The sequence below is a fragment of the Thermobia domestica genome, chromosome 6 (genome assembly GCF_964235325.1).
Source record: "Thermobia domestica chromosome 6, izTheDome1.hap1.1, whole genome shotgun sequence".
NCBI lineage: Eukaryota > Metazoa > Arthropoda > Insecta > Zygentoma > Lepismatidae > Thermobia > Thermobia domestica.
Genome location: NC_137459.1, coordinates 273516006 through 273540493, shown reverse-complemented (window position 1 = coordinate 273540493; position 24488 = coordinate 273516006). Strand labels below are relative to the sequence as shown.

General features: G+C 37.4%; 2 protein-coding genes across 8 annotated transcripts in view; one reads left to right on the top strand and one right to left on the bottom strand.

Moving 5' to 3' along the window:
- The window catches only part of LOC145688497 (epidermal growth factor receptor kinase substrate 8-like), a 379489-nt gene extending 356500 nt beyond the window's left edge, over nt 1–22989 (bottom strand). For 3 of the 4 annotated variants that reach the window (XM_081762831.1, XM_081762832.1, XM_081762833.1), the window contains exon 1: nt 22679–22989. The gene's annotated coding sequence lies outside the window, so the exon portion shown is untranslated. The remainder of the gene's footprint in view (nt 1–22678) is intronic. The other variant, XM_081762834.1, reaches the window with a different exon arrangement.
- LOC145688499 (protein GVQW3-like) overlaps nt 1–24488 on the top strand; it is a 480426-nt gene that overhangs the window by 183676 nt on the left and 272262 nt on the right. The window lies entirely within an intron of this gene.

Sequence of the window (24488 nt, the reverse complement as noted above, 5' to 3'; positions counted from 1 at the left end):
TTATTATACCATTTTTTAGTAAGACATCTGATGACTAATATCAGAAATGTTTATAAACACGGCATTATTTAGCACGCATAGATTGCAATTTGTAATGTTAAATTATTAAGCTGCCAATGGATCTCTTCTCGGAGTGTCAATACTCAATTAAGTATAATTCTGATATTAAAGTGGCAATATTTAGTGACTTACTTATCTACAGGACTTAAATGGAAACTGCCTACCCCCTAACATTTCTCAATGAGCTACACACTTCTTTCTCTCTCTTTCTTTCTTTCTCTCTCTCTCTCTCTCTCTCATTTTAAAATTTCTTTCACTTCAAACTGTCTACCAAAAATACTAAAACAGTACGAATTATGTTCTTTTTTACTCCTACTATTCGTAGCATTCTTGCTTTCGGAACATAGTAATTAAAATTAAAAAAATAATCTATTATAATTCCATTATTTATAAGAACTTGTTACCAATCATATTTTACTAGTTTCACTACTCGAAATATGCATTCTCTAAAACCTCTGCACTCTTGGTAATTTATAACTTCACCCATTTTGCCTTCTTTTTTCTGCTGGTAACATAGTTCTTGTTCCTGAAATAAAAATTATTTTCGATCCCCAGCCATTCTGACTATCGAACATACAGTAAATAATTCTGTTTAGAACTCAGACTATCAACGTAATATGATTTTAAATAAGCATCATTCGTTCATAAGTTGATGCATAAGTTCATCGCTCATAACTGACAATATTCAATACAATACTTTCCGTAAGAAAGTATTGTATTTAATATTGTGACACTCCTGCTCGTCGTAATTTGTTTCGTAACATAATTACTACTACTACTACTACTACTAATAATAATAATAATAATAATAATAATAATAATATCTTTACGTGCAATGTATTCATAGTGTAATTTTCCTCTTACTGCAAATTACTTGTTTTAATGCTACGTCTAGTACGCACGTAAGTATTAATACAATAGATTATACATTCTAGCTCAATGGTGGCTCTTAAAGGAAGTCACATCGATAAAATTAACTTTTATCCCTAAAAGCTAAGGTGAGAAAACCTATCTAATGTACTAATTCTTGTATAGAAGAACTTTCTTCTTACAGTTTGCGGTAATAAAATTCTAATGGTCACCTCTGTGCCTCCAAAAGCCGCCATTATCCTAACTTGAAAGTAATATCGTGCCTAAGAGTAATATTTTGATGTACAAATAGAAACTGGTGGTTTCTCAATATTTTGAACAATAAACACTGATAGTACAGTGATGTTACAACACTTTAAGATTAACTTGTTAGAGATTAGTTATCTCGCTTTTGAAGAATTATGAAAAAGTAGCCTAACTTGAGGTTGAAGACTTCTTGATAAGATAACCATCAATAAGATCAATAAGTATGACAGACTTACAGATTACTTGACAAACTAAACTTCGGGACTTTTCCCCTCCTATTACAGTTTCTTGATATAAAAGCCTTTCAATAAATCACCGTAGAAATTCGGTGAATTTTCAACTGCTACATGCATGAGGACTTCTTTATAACAGGATTCACAGTGTCGGCTTTGATAAGTTGAGCTAAATTGCACACGTAACATATCTTGCGTGTGTGATGCAAGCTTATTACTAATGTTATTAAAGAAATCAAATAATCCTCGATATAGTATGAGTATTCGCTCAATAGAATGATTTATTCAACCACAGGTATGCCAAAAATCAGTTTCTATGCACAACAAATTAAACAATTACTCATTTGTTGGAATAAATTCCTGAATTGCGCTTTCGTACAGCAGTATTATTTTTTTTTTTTAAATTCAAAAGCAGTGGCGAATCCATAGGGAAATACCGGAAGATAAAATATCTTAAATGTTACTTAATACAGCAAATAGCCATAACTTGCCTAACCTTAAAATTGGAGAAAAAAAAAAAAGGAAGTAATTACAAGTCATTAAATGACAAACTTCGTGGCGCTCAAGACCTAAGGTCCTACCACTTGCAATATCGCGCACACTCAAGTAACTAATGCGTGGTTAGATCATAGACTTTAATAGTTATTTTACATTCTTAGCCTATTCCTCTTAATTCAGTTAGCTTTTTAACTGTCTTACAATGCTTGGTCAGCAAACAAAATAGTTTTCTCTTCCTGGACACAGAAATTGGAGTATGTGCAAATAATAAAAGCTATTTTCTACTGAATCTAAATATTAACTCAAATTTATTTCATTCAGTTGAAACTGTATTGCTGATTTTCTAGATGATTGTTAGGCAAAATACTAAGCTTAAGTTCAATACGCATATACAACGCAATACGAAAAAAAAAAAAAAAAAGTATACTGTAGGAATACAAATGTTGCATGCTCAACTTGCATAGGTACTGTGCTCGATACTTGAGGAAAATTTCGATAGGTGATTGTGCATTATTAATGAGAAAAACAAAATATGTTATATAATAATTAGAATATAGGGAAACTATAGTTGGTAGTTACAGGGAGTTATAAGAATGAGATTTAAGAACGTGTTTTGGCAAGTTTCCCCCTAATTCACTTTCCTGTGCACCTGCCTCTGTACACGGACCATGCTAAAACCTTAAAAATAGGTTTGCAATCTACCTCAAACGTGACCGGTTTTGTGACGTAAAAGGCAGTTAGAAACTTCTGGAGGCATGTCGAACGGAGACCTCTTGTCTGGGTCGCAAACCCCAAACAATTCTCATACATGAAAACTACTGAATGGCCTTAACATCCACCCAGTTCCTCCAAGAAGTAATTTAAACTAATGCAAGTCTTGGGGGCGTAGATAGCGTAGCTCAGAATTAGAAACATGGGAGTATTTTTCAAGTAGGTAATTGACCTATTGTCACAAAGCAACTTGAACTCTCGACCAATTAAGAATACTCTAAGCGCTTTGAATGCACTTAGCACTGCGAGTAACTCTAAAGAATAAATGTCCAGATTCTTCTCACTGTCTCGCATAAAAATAAAAATGAATGCCATTTACATAACTTATTGATTTCCATGAATTTGTTGTCGCTTTCATATACCTGTTCTGTACCAGTGGTCGAAGTGAGACTATACGGTGGTATGCCATACCACCTTTGGTTTTTCACTGGTCAAGACATACCGTCACTTGAGAGTAGGTGGTAAATGGCAAATACCTATAATATATCCATCTTTATACACAGAAATTGACGAATAGCTTTGCACGTAAAAATATTTAATTTCCTATCTATAAATACTGTACTTTGTAAGTTGACAACAAGTTGATGTGCCATACTGAATTGTTTCTTTCTTATGTATGTGTGTGTCTTCTTGCCATAATGCATATACATGTCGTGTTTTGTATTAGATCGCATCGCAAGGGCGGATTAAGGGGTTGTCTACTATGGAGAGTGGATCTTCCGGGGGTTTTCCAGCAGGAAATTGTTAATATAAAAACTCAGTTTCTGAACATTTTCGTGTATAATTCTCTACAATACAAAGATTTTTTTTCAGAAAGTTGTTGGCGGGGTATCAAAGTCTCTTCATGTCCCTCCCTCCGTAATTACAGAGAAGCTCTACAGTGGTTTTCAGTCATTATGTAAATAGAAATGACATCTTTTAGGCAACATACCTTCACTGTATTTCAACATTTAGATAACAGGTATGTCGAGTCAAAATCGTAACAGAACATACCGCCTCTGCTTCCTCCCACCCACCTCGAACACTGGTCCGTACAGCCTTTCAAATATATTCGAACATGTGATAAACTGAGTAAACGTTCCATCATTAACAGAGCTTCAGATCTCACATTTTAATAACATTCCTGGACTCATTTTTAATGCTTTTCCAGATTATCCAATCCCAAATTATGACGCTCGTTAGTGTTTTCGATATTGTGTGAAAAAAAAAAAAAAAACTCAGGGTTCTTCTCAACAATAACTGGTCTATCATGTTTACAAAAACTCACTAGAAGTCTCATTATCAATATAAAGGGTCACAAAACTACATTTTCGAGAAAATCCTTTTTAATATTGAAAACCGTGTACAAAATAAATAGGGTTGAATTACATGAATGATCACTTAAGTAAAAAGGCTATTGTCCATTCGTTATTGTACGCACTGGAATAGTACCAAGATTCACCAACAGATAGACCAAAGTACTCGTTAAAGCACACACGAACATTTGTTTTTCCCCCTTTACCCTTCATATGAAATTGCAATAGTTAACAAGTATTACTAAGAACAGGTGTACTTACTGTGTCATGGAAATTTTGTTTTACTAGTTACGGACATTTTAAACTAAAAACGTACATCTTATTGCACGTCTAATTTTTACTTGTCTCAAGAAGCCTGTTTTATAGGGCAACTAGAAATGTAAAAAGTCCTATTTTTTCGGAGGTTTGTAGGATTTTTCTACCTACAAAGACGCTATTTTTTGGAGGAACTGGAAAGTTTTGCATTTTATGATTTTCTTCAAGTATTACTTTCGTTCTCCTGTAGTGGATTCTACAACTTGAAAACTCTTTGCAACATTCAGTACTTGTGAGTCCTATATTTAGCCCGGGGCTGGTTATCTTCATTGTTTTCCAAATGACACTGAGCTTCGTGCCACCAAGTTATGCAACCAGACATATCACAAATGTAGTTTTGGTTGCATATCAACCTAAATCAAGTGATTTTTGTCATATTTTACAGGTTGTACAGGGAAAACTTCACAGGAAAGAAAAAGTACCATAAACCAAGAAACAGATACAAAACCGTTATACCGAATTTTGATACAAAATTTCGTTTTCTGAGGAGCACTTTATTCTGAGTTTCAGATATTCTATTAGAACCTAATATGAGTCAAGTTCACAAACTTAAAGCCACAAATGACTATTATTGGCATGCTAGTTTAACATAATAAAATTTCATTCTTCTTGGAATTTCTTCTTTACTGTTATGTTGTGTCAGTATTGTAGAAATAGCAAACTTGTGGACAGTTTTTAAATACCTCTCCCTCAATACTTTTTATTCACATATTTGTTTTGCGTTTGCTCCTAAAATAAGTTCCTACTTGAAGTTTTAATTTATCCAGAAATCATAATATTTTCCACGAAACCCAATTATCACAGTTTCAGAACTGTCAGTGCTCACACTATTGAACTTTTTACTAAAACAACGTTGTTCAACATTAATAGCTCTACAAGTAACTTATCGGAACCAGAAAACCCACTGCGTACACCAATTTGCCCTTGTGCTTTGCTATCGAATGACCAAGTTTCTTTTCTTCTTGAATTTTGTCATATCTCTATTCAGAATAGGATAACTAAGTAGTTTTTTCTTTGGTGGGGTGGGGCGTGTTTGGGAAAAGGAGGAACACACTTTTTGTTTCGTCATTAAAATTAATTTTTAAAACTCCCAGGCAAAAAATCCGCGAAAATACCTTCCTACAAAAATGTTTCTTTTTAAAAAAGCCCATTCTTTTTTCGAGCCCTTACACTGGAAAGGATGTGCTATCTCCATCTGCGGTGTTTTTACACAAAATTCTTCTAGGCTTTAGGACTACTTTCAACATTACATCTCAATAAGTGTCTTTTTTGTGTTGTATCACTTTTCTCTTAAAGAGCAATGTGTTGTATTTCTGAAAAGTCAAAATGAACTACATTTTTGAGGACAACTCAAGAACTTAATGAAAAAGCTAAGAAACTTCAACAATCGAAGTTACTCTAACACAATGATATAATCACAAACTAATTAAACATAAATACAGCGATTCCCCTTTGAACGACCACGTCTTTATGCTAACAAAACATGTGTTCCGTCAGGTGAACTTTTTGTAATGTTAAATAGTAAGGGAAATCGGGATATTGCCGAACACCAGGGTAATACTAAGCATGTTTTTGGTCGAAGAATGCTCTTTAAAAATCAGTCAATAGCGATGTACTGTCAGACGGATTCCGATTTGTTCCTAAACTTGGGTCTATATTCTGGTCAAAGCAAGTTAACTTCTATTACACTTCGATTGCTACAGGTAAGATTATATTATTCATGCCCTAGATCACATTAGTTCCGTCTAATACCATTAGCTGTAATGCACTCTAGTAGTTCTAGCCTTAACAATAAAATGGCGTCCCATGGGACAATTACGAAGTTCACCTTTACCTCGGAGTCGAATAGCGAATGCAGAGTTGGACTCAAAGATCGCAATTCTTGGTAACGAAAGACTAATGCACACATTTGTGATTTCTACACTTAGACTTAACGCTAAGCTTTCATCTTTAAGAAATTTTCTTAAATCCCTATTTCTTTGCTTGCTTTTACCAGAGTAGCTTTTGTTTACCCTATGAACAGATTTCCTTTGAAATAAATCAAAAGATAAGAGACGACTTTGACCATAAAATAAAATTACAGTATATATTCTAATGTATTTTTATTCAATACAGTGTCTTTTAAAAATGAGAGAGGGGTTGTGCTGAATAGTAAGTTCGGAGTTAACCCGGCCGCCGGGACGGTCAAAGACTAAGGTTTGTTTCAGAAACTAACAGTTTCGATTTAAACATTCTTCCAACAGTCTATAGACAAAATATCTCAATTTTACCTCTGCAAACATAAAGAGTTATTTATATTGCAACCTCAAGTGTTCGTAAATACCCTTGTCTTAAATATCCTAGTAACGTTAATTTACTGATGCCTCATTCCACATCTGTTTGCATCAACGAAACGCAAACTTTGCGTTTTAGCTTGCGATATTTGATATCACACACGGATTTTTCGGTATCATTTCAATGACGAGAAATTTGCATTTTTGACTTATCTATTCTCTGCAAATTTTCTACCAGAAGTTTTTAACCCTACGACTACCAGGTGGGTCCATTGGACCCATATGGATTCTTTTGTCAATTATAATGATACTGTGCGTTTCCAGGTATTGATATTCTCTGACTTTTTCTTGTTTGCAATATTGTTTTAAATTACTTAGGTGTTATTTTATTTTTGTAAATCATGTGGTAGGTTAAAATGATAAAATTGCAAGAACTTGTAACTACAACTACCAAAAACTACTACTGTAATGCCATAGAAGCAGACGAAAGTAACATCTTCCGTAACAATTCCTTACAAGTACGTCATCTAAAGGAGTAGAGGAGAGTGTTGTACCATGGAACACTTTTTTCATAACTGCTCTTAAATTAATTTATTTGAATTAAAGAAAGTAATAAACGTCACCTCTAAAAACTGCCATATTTACCCTAATTAATTTCATAATTGTAAGTTGTAATACCACTGTCTTGTAGAAATAAATAAAAAATAGTTACATGATTATTAATGTTGCATGGTACAATATGTTGACGTACCATGGAACAGTACCCTTTGCTTCTTGGAACACAGCATTTGTGTAAAAATTAGAAACTCAACAAGAACTGAAATACTAGTATTTGAGATCTAGACAACAATTATTAAAATGAATAAAAGAAATGAACACACTACGAAATAATAATTATAATAAGTTTCTTCAGAAAAAGTTTTCAGATAAGTTTAGGTTAACTACTGGTATAGCCTACAAATAATAAATTCTAGCATACAGGAGGGTGATTCCACGAAAAAGGGAAATTTTCACTTGGAAAATTTTTGTTCCGTTGATGGTCGCCTATTTCGAAAAAAATATCAGATGCACTTACTACTACTAAGTACATGTTAATTAGGTATTCAGCAGAGCTGAATCGTTATTGGTCTAGTAAATAAAAAATAATAAACTTTTCAGCACCCACGGAGTTGAGACCATAGGTCACGGAGTTGAGATTAGTTAACACGGAGTTGAAAACTGCTGTGGAGCTGAGAAACGTGATACATCTGGGTGATAAGTTTTGGTTTATAAGTGATTAAGCTTATAATTTACATAAAAATTGAAATAATTTTCCAATAGTTTTTGTAAGTTAGAATTATTCTCCTTATGCAAACATATTAAAATATATCTAATGAAGGTTCAAAAATTGAGTATATATATATATATATATATATATATATATATATATATATATATATATGTGTGTGTGTGTGTGTGTGTGTGTGTGCGACGCAAATAAGAAAAAAGAAATACACATACACTTATCGAATATTAAAAAATTATTGCCCTTTCAATATGTTGACTATCATATGGAGAGGATAAACTTTTCACATCAGCTTACGAAACTGACGAAGTAGTCACTAAACCTGTCTATTGTCTACTTCATTTGTTTTCTGAGCTTTTGTAAACCGTCCGTCTTCTCTGTGCGATCAAGTCAACACGTCGAAAGTGCAATACTTTTTCAACATTTGGTAAGTGTATTTGTATATTTGGTATATATACAAGGTGTTTCAAAACAATTCACACTCGTTTGGGAGCTGATTCCTGACACCAAGATAAGACGAAAAGTATAGACAACTGGGTGCACAAATGCTTCCTTTCGGAGTTATAAGCTGCCAAAAACATGAAAAAATGAACTTTAAAGGTCCATAGTTCCAAAACTATGAGACCTGCCGTAGTCGGGTCACGACTTCACTTAGGAACTAATATGTGCACTATCCAAAAATATGTTTCAGAATCCTGAGGTACTCACGAAGCAATTTTGATAGAGGGAGTTTGGCTACGGGCGTATAATCTGAAGTACTCACCAACTACTTCTATAAAAGTTGTTGTGGAAGTACCGCAAGATTCTGAAACATGGATATTTGGATAGCGCACATACTAATTCCTAAGTGAAGTCTGACCCGACTACGGTAGGTCCCATAGTTTTATGTTATGGACCTTCACCTTCAAAGTTAATTTTTTTTTCATGTTTTCGGCAGCCTATAGCTGCGAAAGGAAGCATTTGTGCACCCAGATTGGTCTATACTTTTTATCTTATCTTGGTGTTAGGAATCACCTCCTAAACATTGTCGGTATTGTTTTGAAACGCCCTGTATAATGCACACTAAATGACAGTGTAAGGCACTCATTTCTGTTTTCTTTGGATAATTCGATGTTATTTGTTAAGTAGCCCTCATTTTCCACTCCAATGAAGGAAATGTCTTGAGGAAACAGGGAAGGGCTGTTCTAGTCTACACAGAATGACAACTGCCAACGCTTTTTAAACGTCAGGTTTAGTAGGCCAGGAGAAATTTCTCCCGATCCGCGCCATAAAATTGACTGTCCGTACAATGCCCTCAAACTCTTCGACAATCCCTAAAAAGAAAACAATTAGCTGATCATAAGATTGAGACGCCAATAGGTTAAAAACAGATACCATCCATCTTGACTTGACTGAAGTTTTACCTCCGGCTACCTGACAGCCCCAAATCTCAACTTCCGCGAAACACTACTTAAATGGGCTAGGACCCACCAGCCGGCCTTTGAGTGTGAATGACACGTGGTCAGCGTGTTGGCTTCTACGACCGTTGCGATGGTCTGCGCGATCAGGTTTCAGTACATCTCTACTCAAATGAGTTTTTCAATTGCCTCACTGTGCGAAGTAAACACCATTAATTTTTGAGCTTCCACCGGGAAACAAACCCAGAACCACGCACGAAAGGCGAGCATACTAGTCACTAGACCATAAACGAGCTTTATTTCTATCAATATTGAAAGAACAAATATTTGGAAGAGCATGAGCATAACAAACACTATAGGATTCTCAACTCCGTGAACTTGTCTCAACACCGTGGATTCCTTAGTTTTCAGATGGACATGGAGTTGAGAACCATGGAGTTGAGAAAATCGAATATAATTTATCTTTACCGGCCCACTTTTTAACCAATACATGTGAGTAATTGTGTACGAATTTTCTACGTTAAGGCTTAGGTTCCTCAAGGAAAAGAAGGTATATACCATACAAATACATTCAGTAATAAATGCCATGGTGTTGAGTATCAATTAATATACGCACCTGCTTTCCACACACAAAAATATTTTTTCTATAGCTTTTAACACATGCACACAACTTTTTCTGTTCTTCAGTCAAACATGTCTGCCTTGTCTTCTTGTGGGTGTTGCCAATGTGGACGACCATGCTATCTGTTGAGAGCAATGATCATTTTTTCTATTGCCATGGAGTTGAGACGAAATAGAGGTGACAGAAACGAAGCATAGTCAAGCTTTCGAAAATAATCGTTATAAAGGTTTACTTTCCACAAAACTGAAACATTGAAGTGTTCTCTTCCATTTAATTACCATTAAATGATGTTTGATTGGCGACTTCAGTTGTCATTTATTGATTAAAATCAGTCAACTGTAGTCTGTGACAGCCCACGGTGTTGAGAAATTGGGTAATAATTAATTTTTTACATATGTTTCGTGTTACATTTGCAAACTGTTATACATGGCATACCTACTTTGTGACGGTTACTACCAAACAAAATAAAAATGAGGTGATTCTTTCTAGTAGTAGTTTAAAGAAATGCCCGTGACAGAAAATTTCCCTTTTTCGTGGAATCACCCAGGAATATATTTCAATTTAAGAACTAATAGCTTTTCTCTTTCAGAATCGAAATCAGTTTTTGGGACGAGTAGCCCTATAAAAGTCACAGATTTAAGTCTTCCAAGTCGTCTTGTCAGAATCAGCACAGTGTTCGTGATTCCATCAAAGACAAGTTCACGAAACGAATCTATTGTTCTCCGCCTTTATCTTCCCTATAAGATTGTCTACAGTATATGCACTCTTCATGCCCACTATCTTAGTTATCATCGGAAAACGAAGGAAAATACACCTCCTCTGGGGAATGAGGCCGAAGCAATTATGGACATCCTCAAGATTTTAGAAAAAGCAGTCAACATTGCTTGTTAAACGAGCCAAACTCGTAAGTTCTGGCTTTTTATCGACAACTCGTTGCTGTATCTTCGCATGAAACCACGCGTCCATTGTTCCTCAGCCTTTTTTTCCACATTACAAGTGTCAAGTGGAATTTTCTTACCATTTGCAACTGCATATTTGTATGCCAATATTCTTACACCGTTTTTGATAAACCATAGCTTATTTTTGCAACTTTCTTATGTATTTCACCAATCGATTTTTAGCCTGAAGACTAAACACGCGCTTCACATAAAAATTTGTATTATATTTGTACAGTAAGTCTGTACGCCAGATTCCTTGAACTTGGACAAACTCCTAGAAAGCATAGCGAGTTGTATACTTTGCAGGCTTCCATAATTGAGAACTTCATACCAAGTTCAGCTGTAACAGCTTCAATACCTCTTTCATGATTTCCGGTTCGACAGGCACCCTCTTTACACCACAGATTTACTTCGGGCATTGTGATCTGTAATAAAAAATAAATGTACTGATGCACCTAGGAACATGTTCCAAGGTACATCATGTGCTTTTGTTCCTTGGTACAACAGGACGCCAGGTTTCAGAAGTTGTTTTCAAACTTATAAGTTACAACCACAGAAAGGAAAAAATGGTATATCGCTCTTACCGAGAAACGCTGAAAACTATGACTATGTCGTTGATTGTAACTTCATCAACGGTTTATTCTAGATAACAATAATGTCACTACGAAAATATTTACAAAACAGCTTAAAATTTATATCACCTCTCACCACCGCAAGTCTTGTTCAATGGCACAAACGCACTGCAGTATTGCAGAAGGCCGACAGGCTGCAGCGCCTACCAGAAATTACAAATGTTTATAGATACGTTATGCTCTAGGTACAACTCTCTCCTATAGAAATCTCTACCCATTCTTTTCAAATCTGGAACGAGTTAAGATACCAAATTACAACTAACATTGCGATAATTATATTTCTTAAAAATTATATATATGACGAATGCGATACTTATCTCAGCACCTCTTTCGAAATAAAACTTTTGAGGCAAGTAAAATATTTAACTCCCCGTAACTTGGTTCCTACTTTTAAAAAAAAGAAAAAAAAAAGAAAAAGTGATATCATACTTATGGTATTCGATACTAAGGTACTTCCGATGTGCATTGACATGTCCGTGTAACTTTCGTCATTGCTATTGTAGATGCCTCTTTTTATATGTTTTGTGGATTGCTATGATACAACAGCGTTCTTATTTTGTAACGCTGAATTTACCATTTAAATCTGAATTATGTAATAGACTGAAGTGCCACTTAAAAATATAGGTAACTATGTTGGTTTGGGAACACTGTTAATCTTGTGGTATTGCAGAGTACCTAGGTATGTCAAATAACGTCCCCTTGCTGATATCTGCAGGTTACAAAATTTCATTGGATTTGATCTGTTAGTTTAAAAGTTACATTGGCGTTTCAAGATAAGTGGTCTACCCCGTATAGGAAGAAAATATAGGTTCTAGAATTCAATTGCTTATCGGAGTTTTACTCTCTTCTGGTTTTTGAGGATTCTTGGCAAACTATTAAGACAACTTTAAAAGACAGCATTTAGTTGACGGTCAGCTTTGAGAGACATTATACTCTGCTTTCAACGCTATTTGGTCACTGGTAAGTTTCTGCCTTGGTCATAGCATGAAAGGCGAAAACATTTTGTGGAAATTTAGAAGTTGAAAACCACATCTAGCATGTCACGACGCTTTAGGGATTTAGATTTCTGGGCTTTCGGCATCTATGGCCATTTAGTCCGTCATGTTTGAGGGATAACGTCCCTGGGCGAGCATACTATCCGGGGAAAGGGAAGGAAGAGAAGGATTGGGAAAGGAATGAAGCGGCCTGGGACCTATAAAGTAGGTAGTACCCCGGCATTTTCTGGCGTGAATGAGAAAAACGCAGGAAAACCTCATTCAGGGTGGTTGTCCTGGAAAAGATTTTTACACTTTTTCCACTGAGTACCCCACCTAGAATCGAACTCGGGACCGCTCGCACAGAAGTAGTACGACGCTGGCTATCCATTACATGCATATAATTTCTCTAATTTTCTGAAGCGTTTCCATGTAGGTGGATGGCTGAACATATTTGCTTCACATACAGCCGCAAACAAAAATAAAGCTCCCTTGTGATTATATAAAATTGTGTGTGAAGTTAGCGTATCTAAAAGAATATGCGATACTCCTTCCCCTGTATGACAAAATTTCGCTACTGGGAGAAAAGAAAAAAGTACAATAATATTATTGTAATTACGAAAGTAAGCTTATTTGTCGGTAGTTCTCAACAATCTTGTAAACGAAAAAATTGCCTCAGTGACTCCACATTTTGTGCCAAGATTTTAACTACAGATTACTTCTAAAATCAAGTTACTGGCACTGATGCTTGCCACAATTTCAGAATTCAATACCAAGCAAAAAGTCTCATGAAGTAAGTGCTAGTCAATCATTTGACACCGTCCAACAGCGCGAAACAATATGACTACACAGAATTTAAACTGGAATCCATACAATGGTACTACACTAAAATATGAAAACTCATCTCAGTCAAGAAGCACAAAGAAAATTTTATTAATGAATTGGCCCCTAAAGCCATGAAAACACGGCTAATCAAGATGCGGAACAATCGACCAACAGGTCATCCAGGATGCAGCATTGCCTAAGGCTGAATGACCTTTATTGATGCACACGCGGGTCAAAACTGGTAACAGAACTACAATTTCACGGCTGTTCTACCGGCTCAAACATCACGAAATCAAGCAGAGACACACTTTAAACCTTCGTGTGCCAAAAACTCTCAACCGAAACTATCCAATACATGGTAACAATAACGGTGATGCTACACTCTTAAAGTGTGAGAAATACTGTACTCGTGCTTATTAAACTAACCTCTCGGTAGATGTCAAATTGTTGAGCCCCCTCCCTCAAAAAAAAAGTATATATATAAATATATATTATTACCTAAGATTTCTGAGCTGCTGAAAAGGAAAAGAAAACAGACTTTTTAGGTTTCTCGGTAATAAAGTTTATGATTAAAATATTCACAAAATTTTATACCGATCTCACTCTTAGCGTTCCCCTTGAAAAGTACCATTACACTGTTACGTTTTCACTGTATTTGTACTACTTTATTTTCATCCCAATTTACAACTTCGTACTGTGGTCCAAAATACGAAAACTCCACGCAAAAATAGTTTTACACGTAAAATAGAACAAGTTAGTAACTGCTATACTATTATTCGGTAAATTTCTGCACATGCAAGCGTATAAAATCCAGCTAGCTCAGGAACAAACCAAATAATCATTTTCAAAGAAGAAACTTCGCAGAATGGGATTTGGAGACACTAGGGGTGGAGGAAAACTTTGTAAGAAACAATGTTTATTGACGAAGCACATTTTTATCTGTACAATGTTGTCAACAAATAAAACTTTTATTTAAGCGACAGAAAATCCTCGAGAAATTAAAAAGGCATGCATCATTGCATCCACACTGAGTTACTATGTGATGCAGAGTAATAGGGTCTTCCTTTTTCTCAAAACTAGGATTGAAAACCAAAACAATTAATGGGGAACGGGGCAGCAACACTATTACCAGTTTTATCGCCACGTTTGGAAGGAATTGAACGCATGTAACTTCAATAAGATTGCGTTACATACCCCTCCTCCCATGACATCTGCTTTGCTTCGTGAGAAATTCTCGGGCCGAGAATTCACTCGCAACCGCGAACAGAGCTTCCATACCTAGTCTTTGTGAGTTCCTAAAATCATGGGTTTACGCAGAGAAAATTGAACATGTCATCAGCTACCTCTACAGGCATATGTGCGAAAAAGTGATTATGAATTAGGGTGGAGCGTTTTGCACTTTTCTCGGAAATTCGATGATTGCTAGTGCGGAAAAGGTGCCATTAGTGGCACCGACCTTACTGATTTTATTTATTTTTTTTTTTTGGACAACCCCTTACCCTGCCCCAACGGACTTTAAGTGTTTGGTTAGGCAACACGCACAACACCAATGACATAAAAGCTACTTGTGGTCGCTTTTAGAGTTATCTGATGGCTATAATACAATTATTTTATTAAAAGAAACTTGTTGCAATGCCAGTAAATAATTTTAAAATGTTTATGAGTCTAAGTACAGCCATACTAGCTGAGTTGTTGGAATTAATGTCCAGATTTTGTTTGGAATGCCACGTTAACGATGATTATAGGCATAGCTCTTGATATAACACGATTTGTTTTTGGCAACTCTTCGCTTGTTATGTACACCGAAAGCAAATGCCATCTAGCGGCAGGCTACACAACTTCGTGGTTGCTTGCTTCGGGCACGCTCTTCGAGCGTCGTCGCAACGTCCGGCTCCGTCCAGAAGATCCGTGCACCTCCCGCTCGCCTCGTTAGCTCCAGAACCTATGTCGACGTTTATAGAATGAATATTGCGTACTTCGGCCAACCAATCCAACAGGCCAGTTTATTGCAGCTTAACCATTAACGGTTTTAGTTCGCTACTATTTCTGTTAAGACAGTTTGTGCATTGTACCTAAAGTTACAGTCTTCATAGTGCGATACAGTTCAGAGACGTTTTGTGTACTTTGGTTTCCAAGTTCGGAAGCAATGGAAAGCAAGAGGAAGAAAAAGCCTCATAGCAGACCAACGCGGGAAAGTGTGAAACGAGGCTTATTTGGCACCCCACGTGATATGAGAAGTGCAGTTACCCACTACGCTGACGTTATGGAACATCATCATTGGTTTCGAAGGGGTTTAACTGGTGACGAAAGTAACTAAATCACCAGCGACTGACATTTGCAAACGAGTTGGACAAGGAGTTGTACATATTTAACGTAAAGCAAGCATTCCTGTGGTTTCAGAAAGAGTTTTTGACATGCTGAAAACATTTTATAAGAAGTATCACACCAAGGAAAACAATTCATTCGACAAGGACAAGAAGTAACACTTCGTGCAGGTTTTGCTGCACACGCGGAAAAGTCTATTTTTGATATTTCGTCTTGCAAATGTAAAACCACCGAAGATTGCAATTGTGAGAAGATTAAAAAACGAGAATTCAAGTTTCTTTTGGACCAGAGAGCATCACGGAAAATAAGCATTGGTAACATTGACGGCCGAACAAGCAAATCTCTGTCAAAGATGTTTTCCCGTAAAGTAAGCCGATTTAAGGGGCAGACAACCAAGACAGACACTGGAAGTGTTGAAGTAAGTCCATTAACTAGTGGGATTAGGCATAGACACAGGTCAAAGATACTGGCGTCGTCAGGGGAATCCAGTAAAGCTGCTGGATCGGGAAGCACGCCGGGATCTGACTTCGAGGCGCGACCAAAAAGGAAACATAGCATAAAGCGCATCTGTCTTCAAAATACAGCGGAGGCAGCATTTAGAACTAGAGCTTCGAACAGACAGGTTGCTTTGATCGCGTCTGCCGTACTTCAGGACGCGAGACTCATAACGCCAGAGGACAAAAGTTTTGTTGTTGACAGATCTAAGGTACGAAGAAGAAAAGATAAACTGGGTGAGAAGATCTAAAAAAAAAAAAGGCTCACCTACGCCGGGCGATTACAAGTATCTACTTCGAAGGAAAAAAAAATGATGCAACTCTTGTGCAAGAAAAAATTAACGGCAAACTACGAAGACGAGAGGTTACAGAAAAGCATATCACAGTTCTATCGGAGCCCAGTTCAGAATACTTGGGTCACGCCACACCTAAGTCAGACACAGGCAAGGATATTGCCGACTGACTATATTGGAGCTTCTAAAGAAGAACCAGTACGACGTGTCACGTCTTGAGGCAGACGGCAGCGATGCTGAAGCCACGAACACAGGATGATAACGGCGCGATAAGTCACATACAAAGATCCTAGGAAGGGAACTGCAGCATCTCATTTGCCTTCATACCAACGAGTTGCCATTTCGACACCTGGTTACTGATCAAGACATGTTCCAGCACTTGATCTTTTCCTTTCTTCAAAGGCTGAAACATGAAGTGCGAAGCCGTAGGCTGAGCAAATTCCGGGACCTGGGGGCAAACACCCAAGCTAGCCGAAGGCTAGTCCTAGATACGAGTACGCAGCTGATGAGAGAGTGTATGTGTAAAATGCACTAAGACATATGGCCACCATCCGTGTCACGACGACAGTAAAGAATTAGGGAAACTATATTCTTCACAACCACCTGCGAAGTTGATCGTACTGATTCACTATTTAAAGTGCATGTTTTCCTTCAGAGCAGGTAATGGTTTTGTTCCATTATTCTATCCCAGAGATCTCGAAGACAAACTTACGTGAGATATCCGAAAATCTTAATTATTCCCCCGAAGTTATTGAGTGATACTGATGTAACTTGACTTGTGTAGACATTAAACCTCACACGTATGATTTGATGAAAATTATTTACGTATGTCATTTACTTTACCTATAGGTGGCGTCAGTTGTAAGGTGCAGGAAATGATAGAAGCTCACACCATAATGTTTCTGCATTTGAAGGGGTACAGCACCCAGCAAATTCATGACCAAATGAAGTTTGTATACCATGGTGATTGCCCACCCTATGACAGTGTCCTAAGGTGGAAGAGTAATTTCTAGACAAGTCGCTTGTCCCTTAGAGAGCCAAAACCTGGATAATCCATCAATCATGGAAGCCGCCACCACAGTAAGGAAAGTTGAAGAGCTCCTCCTTGAAGACCGACGAACAACGATCCATATCATCCACCAAAGTGGACTCAGTTATAGTAGTGTGGAAAATAAATCATGAAGAATTGCACATGCATTTTGGGTTCCGGACTGACATGTCGTATTCCTTACTGAATCTCTTAGGGCAAGATGACTATTTTTGCTAGACCGATAAGGTTAGACAAATGTTGGATCTATTTATATGATCCTTAGACAAAAGACATGAGCACGGTGTAGAAGCACTCCTGCTCAATTCCCTCAAAAAAGGCAAATATGCGAAAGTTTGCTAGTAAGGTCGTTCTAGGTATTTTCGGACTGACGTGAGGGGTCATCTTTTCAGACTACCTTCAGAAGGGTGACACTTGACTGTCACATACTGCTAATTACTAAGAAAGTTACAAAAATTCTGTTAAGCAGAAAGGTCACTTTATACTAAAAGAACCACTTCTGCGAGCAGTGCATTCACTTATGCATCCCAAATAGAGCCTTTTTATTTGATCCGTGCCCCTTCTGGCGCTGCAGTCGATGTGTGCTTTCCCGTACCTCCCTGAAAAGAGGAGGAAGAACTTGTTGCTGCCGAGATCTTTCAATTGTTAGATGGAAGCGTTGCCAAAATGAATTATTTCACGGACTTCGATGATTACACCTCAGGGGATCCGTGAAGGTAAGCAGAAGGGTAAAAATGGAATCAAAGATAATAAACAGGTTGGACTAGAAGTACCATTCAAATAAATTTCTTTGATGTCCTCCCTAAATTTTAAATGCCTGAGACGCCAGTGCTTATGCCCACGCCGGTGCTTCGCTAATGCGGTTCTTCGGAACACTCGTAGGCAGTCATGAACTTGGAGACTGTACCTCTTGATACACCAAACATTTTCGGTACTCTCGTCACGGAAGCTCCCATCACACGCGCGTCCACAATTCGCCCTCTCTGAAACTGTAAGCTCAGACATGATTCACGGAACGGATAACCTGCATGGAACTGTCGCTCAACTGTAACTGGCCCATCTGTTCGATTGGCCAGGTTGTATACCTCAGAGGATGTGGCGATGACTACAGCGATACCTACCATTTAGACGCAAATCATATTTGAAATGGCTACGTCTTTCCATCCTCTGTATTTCCTACACTTAATATAGTGTGTGTGTGTTTGGTCGTATCAACGGTATAGCTAACTTGAATCTTAAAGTTAAGAACTTCATTATCTTTGAAGATTTTAAAAGGCTATACTAATTTAACGGTGGAAATTACATTCCCTCAACTTCCTAGTCCAAAACTCCAGAGAGCTTAAACCGACCAAGCAAAGATTCTAAGTTCGGATGCATGACCATCCCAAGCACGATTGACATTGAATTTTGGAGCCTGTTACTTATTTCATACAAGGTGGTTCTCAACTTTCCTCACGACATTAAATCAACAACACAATGCTAACACTATCTGGTTTCCCTAGTGATCGCCTATTTTCCAAGTAGTGACCACTTAGCCCGATCCCAGCTCGCGCCAAGTGAACTTTGTGGTGGACAAACACCTTAAGCGTAGGTTCGAGGTTCTCCTGTTTTCTTCCACCTTCTTCATTCAACCAATTCATTCATTTTTCATCAACATCGTTCCCTTTAGCCTAGCCGGCATAGCTGTGGAACGTAAAACTTAAAAGATTTCATTTCATCTTTTCCAAGTACTGACCAGACTCAGCATTGCTTCCCTCTGGTAACCTCATAAAAACAGGTAGACAAACATAACTAGGGTGCTGGCAAAAGAGTAAAGCAAAATACCAACACCAAATCTCCCTGAGAACTCTATTTACAGACTTCAAGACACTTTTCAACAATGGGAAATTCACGTACAACACAAGCTACTAATCATTTTCTAAGTACCAAATTACTAGGTAGAGAAAGTTCAGAATTATTCTTTCATTCCCACAAATGAAAAAAAAAAATGAATAAAATAGCAATGGAAATTGGAGGCCACTCTTTAAGACTGCAGATTAAGTTAATTTCCATCGGAATACAAATAAATATATTAAACCTCAATTTGCTTGATTCTATTCACAAAGTGGAGATGATTTATTAAAAATAAACACGCCTCTAAATTTTTTGCCATAAGTCTCGTAACATTCAATTTCTTGAATATGCTCAAAGATAAAAGGAAAATAAGTTTCTTTATCTTCAAAAACATTTCAATCGTCCGAACCAGGGATAAATTTTCACGATAAAGAAATATGCCCCCTTATTTTCCACTAATTCGAACTAGAAGTCCAGTTCTACCCACTTGTCCCAGTGACAGAGCTTTGAAAATTTTAACGCATTACGGTAGATCGGATTATTCCACCTCAAACCGTAGGTTCAAGTCTCATACAGCCTCGGTGCTGAAAAGAGGTGCCAAAGTTCAACCTATCTACCATCTATTAAGAGGCCATGTGGTAAGAGTGGCAAGAATGTTCTCCTCAAATGAGAAAGGAACCTCCTCGTGGCTACGCAATTAGCTAACGTGCCCTTGGCGTAGAAGACTCGTGTTTGACTCGGAACGGGAGTTCATGTGGTTCGAATCCCACGTTAAACCGTACGACCGGACCATGTCACATATAACCTCACTGCTGAGCGAGACGCAAAACTCAAAATGAGATCAAATCAAAATTAATACGAGGGGCATCTAGTTCGATCACATGACGTAAATATGACAGACCCTTTACCTTTTCTTCCCATATTTCCAGCCAGCTAATTCATTCCCTTTCGTTAAAAATCTGTTTCCTTTAGCCTAAAAAATAATCCTAGGAAGTAGAGCTACAATCTGAGGTCAAATTCTGAACCCTACTAAACACAATCAACAATAGCTGTTCGATTGCATACCGGAGAGTTTATACTAATTTAGGTCACAAAAGAATGTGTAAATTTAGATAATCGGATTTTTGCATAGAAGTCACCCGGAGTAGCCCAAGTTTGTATTCAAATGGAATTTCACCGGGTCTAATCGCGTACGAAGCCTTTTGTTTTTCGATTCCCGACTCTAGAGGGAGTCGGGGAGGGTCAAAATTAGAGTACTATATGTATAGTTTATAACACTGCCTGAGAGATATGAAACCTGCAGTACCCTACTGTGTTGCAGGTTGTATGGTCTGAGAAGCAATACGAGTAATAACGAAGGCATTGCCTGTAGTTAATTGCACGCAATCCTTCACTTTCAAAGATATTTTATAAATATTGGATTATTCTTCCTGTATAAAGAACGGACATTTCTACTGGTCAACAACAAATAATTGCAACCATGGGTCCGAATAAAAAACAACACCTGTCATTACACCGCAAGATTTTACACAACCAAGTCTTATATACATATTAAAAAAAAATCTCCTTTCATATATGGAGCGATAGTTTATACGATTAGCGCTGGTACGTTACCAGCGGAAGGCCCAAAGTTTCAATCCTGAGGTTAGCGCTCCTGTGAAGTCCCACCAGACAAATAGTTCTATCTAAGAACATTATTATCACATCCTTTCTGATCTTACTTTTTCTCACTGACATTGTTCTTAATGTAACAAGTGTAAAATAATCTTCCAATTATATATGGAATGTTGCTAATTTGCATTTCCGATTTGAATCCATTTTGCTATACGTTAACCATTGAAAGAAAAAAAGAATAAAAACGCATAACAAAATGTTCGATCTAAAATAGCCTTTCGGATACTTCTCGAACTTTTTTAAATAAAGAGAGATAAATGATTTTTTTTTCAATCCTACGTCCTGCGGTTGTCGCGTAGGCCAAAGGAAAGTAATGATGAAAATTAATGGAATGGAGAAATGGGAGGGTCCCGAGAAGACCCACGCACACGATCTCTATTTACCATAAAGCCCACTTGGCGCGAGCTGGGATCAAACTAGGGACTCCACATAACCGAAGTGAACGCTCTACCACGGAGCCACTATGACTCCAATAAATAAAACAGTTGTTCTATTCTGAATTGAAAAGAAATTACATACGCGGATATCCACTCTCGATTGCTCTGTGTATCATACATTGAACATATCCATGCACTCTATTAAGAACACTTCATTTAGAACTACAAAATTTGAAGCTGAAACTTGTAGAAAAAATTGTGAAAACATTTCACAAGTTTCATGTTAACGTCATGCATGCCTTACAAGTAAATGCCATTCACAGATAGCAAAGACGGAATGAACTTTGTAATCGCGCTATAACTAAGAGAAAAATAGTTTTAAACGCACCAACCGAGAATCAACGTAGCGAGGACTGAGAAACTATGGACGTTACAGCTGAAGAAACTTAATGTGACACAAAAATCCAAAACCAAAAGAATATCACCAGTTAATATTAAAGAATCACGGACTACTACTTTATGGTGAAGGCGTTTTAACATCATTTATAAAGGAGTACTCAATTGGGATGAGTATCTTCCTTTATAACAATGTATTCTGTACTTCCAAACATGAAGACATTCCTAGGCATAGGAAATATCTTGTCCCGCACATGCGTGAAGGTAACCTCTTACCGCTGCTCCTCCAGACCCAACGAGTTCACGACTTCCTGGTATGTAGGTCACGGCAAAAAAATGTCCAAATGGCTCTTTAAATATTTGATATGCATACGAAGGAATAAAGCTACCTCAACTACCGCTAGAAGTAATGAATACAGATCCGTATAAGTTGCTAGCCTGCGTTCGAACTCAAAATGGCAATGAATTTTAACACCTGAAAGCCGCACCCCATGTATTGTTGTACATTGTTGGAGGTTGGAATTTGCAGATGGGACTTTTTCTGTTGGTACACGCACAAGAAGGAACTCAGCGAGAGGAATTTAGCCAGCCTGGCATGTCCACAATGCTACACACCAGTGACGTGTCAAGTCAAACACAGTATACAATAGAGAGACTAACCCTTCTGGTACATATCCAAATATTATGTGTACCAATTATTACGTGAACAAACAATTAATGGTCCAAAGGGTTCAGAGGAAAATGCGTCTATATCTTATGCAAACTTCACATTCCTTTCCCCAAGAGCTTACATGCCAAGCGTATGTTAGTTCTCTTCTTTTGATGTATATCTTACAAAAACATTGAATGAATTACAGAAAAACAATATTTAAAAATACACTTCACACACTTGGAATAAAGATTAATCACAAGAAATAAAACGTACATAAATAAACAAAGGTATTATATAAATCTTTTAAATTTCGGAATAGCAACTTTTTTTCTTTAACATTTATTTTACTTACACATTCAGTATTTGCTCCTTTCATATCCGGTTAACTGTAACATCCCAACACACTTTTGATGCATTTTCCTGAACCCGAACACTTCATCAATGGTAAAATGTTTACACTACACTTCTACAAAATATCACCTAACACTGACATGTGCCTATCACTTGTTTTTCTTATCCGTAATAGTGAAAAGTTCGATATCCTCCAGTAAAAAAACGAATAGGCAGCGCACAGGTATAATTTCACACTATCACGTTTACCTGACTAATGTTTCACGATGACTTGGCGTTGCTATCGCTCCTTCCCCTCTCCCATTCACTGCATACCATAGTGGTAGATGGCGCCCGAAGCACCTGTGGGGCTCGTGATTTTTCCAATCCTTCGGACGACTTTGATACCCAAGCAACAGGTGGGCAAGGGTGACCGTGACTTCAATTGACGCTTTCAGACCAGAGAAGTGATAATCGCGTGTAAGCTAACGTATTTGGCATAGGCGGAATTTTAACGTCGTAAAAGGATGTGCACATTTCACATGGAACCTACTTTGTCACAGTGCAAGCCTACATATGTAATAGCTAATATCACTACACTGTGCAAAAACTGAATTATATTAACAGATCTGAAAATTACAATGTCCTTGTTCCAGGTAAATGAACTCATGCATCATATATAGTTTATGGGTAACTTCATATCAGCAGGTCTTAATTTCAGGTTGTACTTTTGACATAATTTTCGAATGAAAATTTTGTTTCAGTGGCGACCTACTAAAAAAAACTAGTACACAATAGACGATCTTTAGAAATAACTAACTTCCAAATTCAAAAAGAATTTGAGATGACATAAAATTTGAAAAGTACGCAATTGCTTGTATGGGTAATATCTAGATTTCAGCATTGCTTTTATGACACTGACCAAGGCGCTCACTATATAGAGCCCATGACTAATATTAGCACGGTGGCTCAGTGGTAGAACCAGGGGCGGATCCAGAGGGGGGCGATCGGGGCGATCGCCCCCCCCACAAGAGGAAACTTTCTTATTTTATATATAAATAAACCCATCCATAACAAGTTTGGAGCTCTTAAAAGTAGCAGTATTACCGCCGACCGCCCCCCCAGAAGTCCGTCCTGGATCCGCCCCTGGGTAGAACTTCACCTCTGGTGCATAGGGTAACTGGTTCAATCCCAGCTCGCGCCAAGTGAATTTTGTGGTAGAATATCACTGTGTGCGAGGGTTTTCCCGGCGTTGTCCCGTTTCCTCCCACTTTCTTCATTCCACCATTTCTCATCATCACTGCCTCCTTTAGCCTAGACGACATATTCGTGGGACATAAAACCAGTGCTGTAGTCCTAAAATTTTCAGAGGGTATACGCTGTTTTATGATCATCTATGACTGTTATCATTTCTTTTAAATAAACCATGTATAACACGTGTATTAAATCAATTAAAATACGAAGGATACATTACTGTTTTATAGTCTAAAAGCAGTTCATGCTAGTTTCTTGATTACACTCCTTACTTAAATCGCACCATTAATAACATAAACCGGTGTAGGTATGGATAAGGGACAAAAAAAATCGCGCCCGATCTACCAGAAGAAAGAAAAATGTGCCCAAATCCTAACTATATATAAAACTACAAGAACTGACGTAAATTACAGGTTCCCGGTGGGACCACTCGGTCGAAAAAGTGTAAAACGCTTTTTCAGGTCAGCCACCCTAAATGAGGTTTTTCCTGGGTTTTCCTCATTCACACCAGGCAAATGTCGGGGTGGTATCTAACTTATTGGTCCCAGGCCGATTTCTTCCTTCCCCAATCCTTTCTT